The sequence below is a fragment of the Hylobates moloch genome, unplaced genomic scaffold (assembly GCF_009828535.3).
Source record: "Hylobates moloch isolate HMO894 unplaced genomic scaffold, HMol_V3 SCAFFOLD_2, whole genome shotgun sequence".
Lineage (NCBI taxonomy): Eukaryota > Metazoa > Chordata > Mammalia > Primates > Hylobatidae > Hylobates > Hylobates moloch.
The window spans coordinates 1,655,925-1,664,758 of record NW_026652277.1 but is presented as its reverse complement, the minus strand read 5'-3'; positions in this window follow the sequence as shown (position 1 = coordinate 1,664,758).

The following is an 8,834-nucleotide window of genomic DNA, read 5'->3' as shown; positions in this document are numbered from 1 at the left end:
AAAAAGTTTTAGAGTGGCCGGGCTCGGTGGCTCACGCCTGTAATCCCAGCACTTTGGGAGGCCGAGGTGGGCGGATCACGAGGTCAGGAGATGGAGACCATCCTGGCTAACACGGTGAAACCCCATCTCTACTAAAAATACAAAAAATTAGCCGGGCGTGATGGTGGGCGCCTGCAGTCCCAGCTACTCAGGACGCTGAGGCAGGAGAATGGGGTGAACCCGGGAGGCAGACCTTGCAGTGAGCAGAGATCGCGCCACTGCACTCCAGCCTGGGCGACACAGCGAGGCTCCGTCTCCAAAAAAAAATAGTTCTGGAGCAGGAACAAAAGGAAATAAAGTACACTCGGAAGAGGGCCAAGCAGGCGATGTGAGAGGTCTCAGTGCTCCATCCACCCTTGACTTGGGGTTTTTTGTGTTGGCATGGCTCTGGGGTTTGCATTTCTTCTCCCCTGGTTCTTCCCTTGGGGTGTGCTGTCCGCGTGCACAGCGGCCTGCTAGTGCTCAGGAGGGCCGCAGGCCCGGTAGTTACCAGAGTTGTGCGCATGCTTACTTGAGGCGTTCTTCCCTTAGCAGTTGAGCGTCCTAGAAGGTCATATCCTGGTTAAACTCCGCCACTTTGCGTCTTAGTGCACATGCTTGAGTCTGTTCGTCCAACTGCTGAGGTCTTATCGGGAAGCTGCTGATCATCAGCTTCAGGTGTTTTCTATGGAGAGCCTGCCGTTCCCTGGCAGCAGCTGCAACCAATTATTATTTTGGAGAGACAGTTTAATAACTGCCTGACCATCACCTGAGAGTCACCTGACATTCCTGGATGGGGGGCCCTCTCCTGCCCTGCTCATGTCACTGAGCTCCCTACTCTAGCAGATCGTTCCATTGTACATGTGTGTGCCCATGTACACATGCATAAATACATGTGTATTCAGAGGTTTGTTTTTATCTCCTTCCTTCATTATCTATTGGTGCAGAAAATTTTTATTGCAGTGTTTCAGATTGTTTATGCTTTTGAGCTGATTAAGACCTAATAGTACCAGAGAGTCAATGGAGAGTCCTGTGTTCTGAATGCCACAGAAATAATAGCCAGAGACGGGAAGCCACTGGAACTTTAAATATCCACACACATAACCCCGCAGAAAAACCGTAAATTTCAATTTTAGTTTGAAAGATAATCACATAGGGCTTAGTTTTCCTTTCTCCTATACTTTCTGTCATTTTTAAATGTAGCTGAATGTCCACTGGAACCACTCTGTGCTTAAAGATGTAAATAAAATTGGACCAACACTTCTGTCCAGGGTGATGGTGGTAACAGCCTAAGAGTTCTGAAAACCCCTCTTGCTCTAACTTCTATCCCTTCTCTCTCCCATCTTACTGCCTGCAGCAGTCCTCTTTCCTTTCCCAAATTTCCTTGGGAAAATTTCCTATTTACTCTGGCCCTGGCCTGCTGAGCCAACAGTCTTTTCTTAGGGCATTGAATATCAGGTTGGTGCAAAAGTAATTGCAGTTTTGGACCATGAATTTTAAGTCATTATAACTAGGCTCGAACACACCTTTTTTTATTTTTTATTATTTATTTATTTATTTATTTATTTTGAGACAGAGTCTGACTCTGTCACCCAGGCTGGAGTGCAGTGGCATGATCTCGGCTCACTGCAACCTCCAATTCCGTGGAGGGTTCAGAGCCCATGAAACCAGCTCCCCACTTACATCTTTACAGGATATTTCTGCAATTGCATCCTGTATTTCAAACCCCCAAATCCAGAAGTTGAGTTTCCTAAGCACCTGAAATTGGGAATAAGGAATTGCAACCTGCCTGCTCCTACCCCAAAGCCACTCAGAGCTGGAGCTGCCTCCTGCATTCCTGGCCCTACCTCTCTCTGCTCTCAAATGGTCAGATACTCTCTCTGCCTCCTGTCTGTACACTTCCTCAATCTGCTTCCTGAAGTCCTATCGTTTTTTTATTATCACCTCCATTTATTTGACAAAGAGCTGTGGATGTCTCTCTTCCTGTCTTTCCCTGATAAGCGTTCTGCTAAATGAAACACAATGCAGCTATTGGTGCAAATTACTGAAAAGATAATGTTGCCTGACCTGGGGTCAATGGTGTTGTTAGCAATGGAAAGGTAGTTACATTTACACAAAAGATCGTTCGAATTAAAGAGCCTGCAAGTAACCTGCTGGGTACGAAGGGCAAAATTATAAATATGCTAATATGCCTCATTATCATAATATGACTTTGTTGCTAAAAAATATTGAAAAATTATAATTATATTAAATATAGTAGACACGGTGCTTTTCATGTTCATATCTGATATTTAAACTTTTATCTTGACAGCCACAAATTAAAGAAAGAAATACATTCCACAAGCAAGATGGGTTTTGCCACCAGCTCTTTCTGATTACAAAATGCCTCTTTTAAAATTTGGGATCTTTTAAGAAAAAAAATTGTGTTTAATTTATGATAACAATCATTCTTGGGTAAGCATCAGTTTTTTTCTGGGTTTGTTTTTTTTTTCACTTGATTTTGACTCTAGGATGTACATCTCACTTACAAAGAGGGAAAACTCCCTATTTGTGGGTTATTCACAGGCCGCTGTGAGGTCGATTACAAACGCCCAGGGAGAAGCTCATGATGGACACAATCTAGTCCAGGGATACCATTTACACGCTAACCTTTCCTGGTTGGATATGGTGGCTGTTCTTAAAGTTAAAATGACACATATTTCTGCTACATGTTTAAAATTCATAGCATCCCAGATTTATCCCTTTACAAATCACTTTATTTTTTCTCATCAGATAAAATATCGAGAGTCTGAGATTTAAGTGCCAGGAGTAGTCACTGCCCTGTTGTGCCCTCACTCATCTGGGAAGGAGGGAGAGGCATGAGCCAGGCCAGTTATAGCACAGAATAAAGCCCAGCTGCAGCCATACCTGCAGTCGGAATTACTTCCTCACAGACCATTAGCAGAGGTGAATCTGTATGAGTCTGCAGCAACTCAATTCTTGCGTCTTCAAAAGAAAGAATTTGGCCAAGGGGCATAAGGCAGAGTGAGAGATTAAGATGAGTTTTAGAGCGGGAGTGAGCGTTTTTTTAAAGTTTTAGAGCAGGAACAAAAAGAAGTAAAGTACACTCGGAAGAGGGCCAAGCAGGCGATGTGAGAGGTCTCAGTGCTCCATCCACCCTTGACTTGGGGTTTTTTGTGTTGCATTGGCTCTGGGGTTTGCATTTCTTCTCCCTGGTTCTTCCCTTGGGGTGTGCCGTCCGCAGGCCAGGTGTTTACTGGAGTTGTGCGCATGCTCACTTGAGGCGTCCTTCCCTTAGCAGTTGAGCTTCCTAGAAGGTCACACACTGGTTAAACTCCGCCACCCTGCCTCTTAGTGCGCATGCTGGAGCCTGCTCGTCCCGCTCCGGAGGTCTTATTGGGAAGCTGCTGATCACCAGCTTCAGGTGTTTTCTATCTATGGGGAGACTGCCTTTCCCTGGCACTGGCTGTGATCAATTACTGTTTTAGAGACAAAGTTTAACAACTGCCTGACCATCACCTGATGGTCACGTGGCAGTCCTGGGGCGGGGCCTCTGCTTCCCCGCTCATGTCTGCCGAGCTCCCTACTCTAACGAGACCACCAGGGCGTTTCCGTGGAGGGTCAGTGTGGATAGAGGGGCAGGACACGGAGATGCTAGATTGAAGCATATACATCTCAGTATGAAGAACAGGTAAGAATTAGACAGACGCGAGACAGGCATCCAGGTAAGGAGGTGACCTGGAAAACAATGGTTACCACTGACGCCCTTCCTCTCCAGGGCACCCAGCACAGGCAGACGCCTTACCACACACATCAACTCTTTCAGTGCTCACCACGCTTAGATTCCCAGCCCCAATCCCAGGACACTCTTGCTCACAGACTTTACCAATGTCACATGAACTTGCCAGGGCTGGGACCTGAGCCCAACAGGAAAAGGAGGAAAAACAGACCCGGGAGAGGGTCCGGAGCATGAACTGCACATTTTATTGCCTTGTAAACATTTCTACTGCAGGTGTCCCGATGGCCCAGCAGTGTCTCCATCAGTAAAGTTCACCTGGTCGGGCGCAGTGGCTCACACCTGTCATCCCAGCACTTTGGGAGGCTGAGGCAGGCAGATCACAAGGTCAAGAGATCGCGACCATCCTGGCCAACATGGTGAAACCTCATCTCTACTAACAATACAAAAACTAGCTAGGCGTGGCACACGCCTGTAGTCCCAGCTACTCAGGAGGCTGAGGCAGGAGAATCGCTTGAACCCAGGAGACGGAGGTTGCAGTGAGCCGAGATCACGCCACTACACTCCAGTCTGGGTGACAGAGTGAGACTCCATCTCAAAAAAAAACAAAACAACAACAAAAAACAAAAACAAAAAAACCACCTCACCTCTGCTGCTACCTCTCATGCACAGAGCCAACTCTTGCACGGTATCTCTGATGGAGAGTCGTCCAGTCTGTGCAAAGTTTTCACATCCTGCCGAGAAACCCTCTTCACTGAGACCTGGCCCTCTTCATTAAGAAATTCCTGCTTTGTATAACAAATGGGTTTTTTTCAATGCTCAGACACTCATCATCGTCCAATCTCCTGGAGCCATGTGGAGGAAAGCACTCCACCTCCCTCAGAACAGAGTTTCAATAACTGAGGGCAGCTTCGACGACTCTCAGTGTCTTCTTCAGGCCAAGCCAGAGCAAACTGGCTCTGCCGTCTTCTGCAGACTGGGCAGTGTCTCCCCACAGCACTCAGGATGACAGTTATCAAGTGATTGATAATCCAGGTGATCTTGGTCACTCTTCTCTCGGTAAATTACAGATCGTCAACGTCTCCTCCCTCTCGTGTCCCAGACCATACTTCCTATTTCACTCTTTCTAGCTCTGAATCCGTCCGTGGAACTCACACTGTCGGCTCACTACAAGCTTATCGCCAACTGAAACTCCCAGCTCCATGCCTGGCTGGCTGGGCCCAACAGGCCCTCCAAATCTATACTTTGGCAGCTGATGTTTGGTTGTTTCTTCTAAAGGTGAGACTTCACAGATGGCCCTGTTAAATTTGCTTTTCTTGGCCTTGGTCCAACATCGTATCTGGTCAAGGTGATTGAGATAGGGGAAGAAAGGAAGATGACAGTACAAACTATAAGGATGTCTATAAAGTCCAAAATGAAATAAATGCAAAATAAAGAGGTCTCAACATAATCAGGAAGAATAATAAACTTCAGGGGCAGAGCCAAGGGTATAAGTCCCATCATACTAGACAGTGGTTAGGGCACGCGGTGCCATTTCCTTCTGCCTCTGTCCAGATGTAAGGGGAGCTGCATTCACCTGGAAATGCGCCTCGTGAAAAGCTAAATACCCCTCACCAGAAACACGCGCTGTGAAAAGCAGGACGTCTCTCAGCAAAGCGTTTTTCTCTGTCCTGTCTCCAATATGGATTTTGCAGTAGCTTTAGAGACGCCAGTCAAGTAGATGGGAACATAAAAATAATCTGACTTAACTGTGTTCCCTGTCCCATATCAAACACGAAAACTGAATTATGTTTCCACATATTCCCAGCTGTCCTATCATCACCTTTATTTATGACATGCATCTGGTAACGGAGGGGAAAATACATAAAATTCCTTAAAGGAATTAAATGGACTAAAGCTTATTAGATTTACAGCATTATTATTACTATAAATTTTTATATTTCTATTTTTAAATTTCATATAAGCCTAAGGGAATTTTACATTTAATTAATATCCCCGTCTAATAAAAGTCGCAGGATAAATGCCATCATTCCAAGATCTGAGAGAACCTTCCTTCCAAGAACGATGAGCATAAGCGGTGGAATGTCAGTACACTAAAACCTATCGACACCAGGCCAGCCCCGGCATGGAGAGAAATAGCCCATGTGCAGTTACCATGAACCAAAACAGGGTTTGGGGTTGTGTTTCTTCATTGTTCATCTGCTTCTCTTCTTTGTTCATTCATTTGATCTCTTTTTAAGTATAATTTTATCTTATAGTTCCAAATTGTCCCCAAATAGAAGAAAGTGAAGGAGTAGATAATTTCTAGCATTCTCTTGTTTTGTTTTAATCTGACCATAGCAGAGATCGTCCCAGAAATAACTGGGTACTGAAAGCTATTATACACACATCCTAACACATCAGCATCCAAAATTACTTCATATTTCATTATAAGTCAAATGTCAATGCACGTAGCAGAGTCCCTTCTAAACGCAATGTTCCAAAATGTTATGATTTATTTATGAGCAAAATGCATTTATTTGTGGAGACAATTCTTTTTTTTATTATTATTAGTAGTAGTAGTAGTATACTTTAAGTTTTAGGGTACATGTGCACAATGTGCAGGTTTGTTACATATGTATCCATGTGCCATGTTGGTTTGCTGCACCCATTAACTCGTCATTCAGCATTAGGTATATCTCCTAATGCTGTCCCTCCCCCCCCCCCCCACCCCACAACAGTCCCCGGAGTGTGATGTTCCCCTTCCTGTGTCCATGTGTTCTCATTGTTCAATTCCCACCTATGAGTGAGAACATGCGGTGTTTGGTTTTCTGTCCTTGAGATAGTTTACTGAGAATGATGGTTTCCAGTTTCATCCGTGACCCTACAAAGGACATGAACTCATCATTTTTTATGGCTGCATAGTATTCCATGGTGTATATGTGCCACATTTTCTTAATCCAGTCTATCGTTGTTGGACATTTGGGTTGGTTCCAAGTCTTTGCTATTGTAAATAGTGCTGCAATAAACATACATGTGCATGTGTCTTTATAGCAGCATGATTTATAATCCTTTGGGTATATACCGAGTAACGGGATGGCTGGGTCAAATGGTATTTCTAGTTCTAGATCCCTGAGGAATCGCCACACTGACTTCCACAATGGTTGAACTAGTTTACAGTCCCACCAACAGTGTAAAACTGTTCCTATTTCTCCACATCCTCTCCAGCACCTGTTGTTTCCTGACTTTTTAATGATGGCCATTCTAACTGGTGTGAGATGGTATCTCATTGTGGTTTTGATTTGCATTTCTCTGATGGCCAGTGATGATGAGCATTTTTTCATGTGTTTTTTGGCTGCATAAATGTCTTCTTTTGAGAAGTGTCTGTTCGTGTCCTTTGCCCACTTTTTGATGGGGTTGTTTGTTTTTTTCTTGTAAATTTGTTTGAGTTCATTGTAGATTCTGGATATTAGCCCTTTGTCAGATGAGTAGGTTGTGAAAATTTTCTCCCATTCTGTAGGTTGCCTGTTTACTCTGAAGGTAGTTTCTTTTGCTGTGCAGAAGCTCTTCAGTTTAATTAGATCCCATTTGTCAATTTTGGCTTTTGTTGCCATTGCTTTTGGTGTTTTAGACATGAAGTCCTTGCCCATGCCTATGTTCTGAATGGTATTGCCTAGGGTTTCTTCTAGGGTTTTTATGGTTTTAGGTCTAACATGTAAGTCTTTAATCCATCTTGAATTAATTTTTGTAGAAGTTGTAAGGAAGGGATCCAGTTTCAGCTTTCTACATATGGCTAGCCAGTTTTCCCAGCACCATTTATTAAATAAGGAATCCTTTTCCCATTTCTTGTTTTTGTCAGGTTTGTCAAAGATCAGATAGTTGTAGATATGCGGCATTATTTCTGAGGGCTCTGTTCTGATCCATTGATCTATGTCTCTGTTGTGGTACCAGTACCATGCTGTTTTGGTTACTGTAGCCTTGTAGTATACTTTGAAGTCAGGTAGCATGATGCCTCCAGCTTTGTTCTTTTGGCTTAGGATTGACTTGGCGATGTGGGCTCTTTTTTGGTTCCATATGAACTTTAAAGTAGTTTTTTCCAATTCTGTGAAGAAAGTCATTGGTAGCTTGATGGGGATGGCGTTGAATCTATACATTACCTTGGGCAGTATGGCCATTTTCACGATATTAATTCTTCCAACCCATGAGCATGGAATGTTCTTCCATTTGTTTGTATCCTCTTTTATTTCATTGAGCAGTGGTTTGTAGTTCTCCTTGAAGAGGTCTTTCACGTCCCTTGTAAGTTGGATTCCTAGGTATTTGATTCTCTTTGAAGCAATTGTGAATGGGAGTTCACTCATGATTTGGCTCTCTGTCTGTGATTGGTGTACAAGAATGCTTGTGATTTTTGTACATTGATTTTGTATCCTGAGACTTTGCTGAATTTGCTTATCAGCTTAGGGAGACTTTGAGCTGAGACAATGGGGTTTTCTAGATATACAATCATATCATCTGCAAACAGGGACAATTTGACTTCCTCTTTTCCTAATTGAATACCCTTTATTTCCTTCTCCTGCCTGATTGCCCTGGCCAGAACTTCCAGCACTATGTTGAATAGGAGTGGTGAGAGAGGGCATCCCTGTCTTGTGCCAGTTTTCAAAGGGAATGCTTCCAGTTTTTGCCCATTCAGTATGATATTGGCTGTGGGTTTGCCATAGATAGGTCTTATTATTTTGAGATACGTCTCATCGATACCTAATTTATTGAGAGTTTTTAGCATGAAGGGTTGTTGAATTTTGTCAAAGGCCTTCTCCATCAGCTCCTTTAAGCCCTTTTCTGCATTGGTTATCTTAGTTAAACATTCATCTATTTTTTTTCAAAGTTTTTAACTTCTTTGCCATTGGTTTGAATTTCCTCCTGTAGCTCGGAGTAGCTTGATCGTCTGAAGCCTTCTTCTCTCAACTCATCAAGGTCATTCTCCGTCCAGCTTTGTTCTGTTGCTGGTGAAGAACTGCATTCCTTTGGAGGAGGAGAGGTGCTCTGCTTTTTAGAGTTTCCAGTTTTTCTGCTCTGTTTTCTCCCCATCTTTGTAGGTTTTTCTACT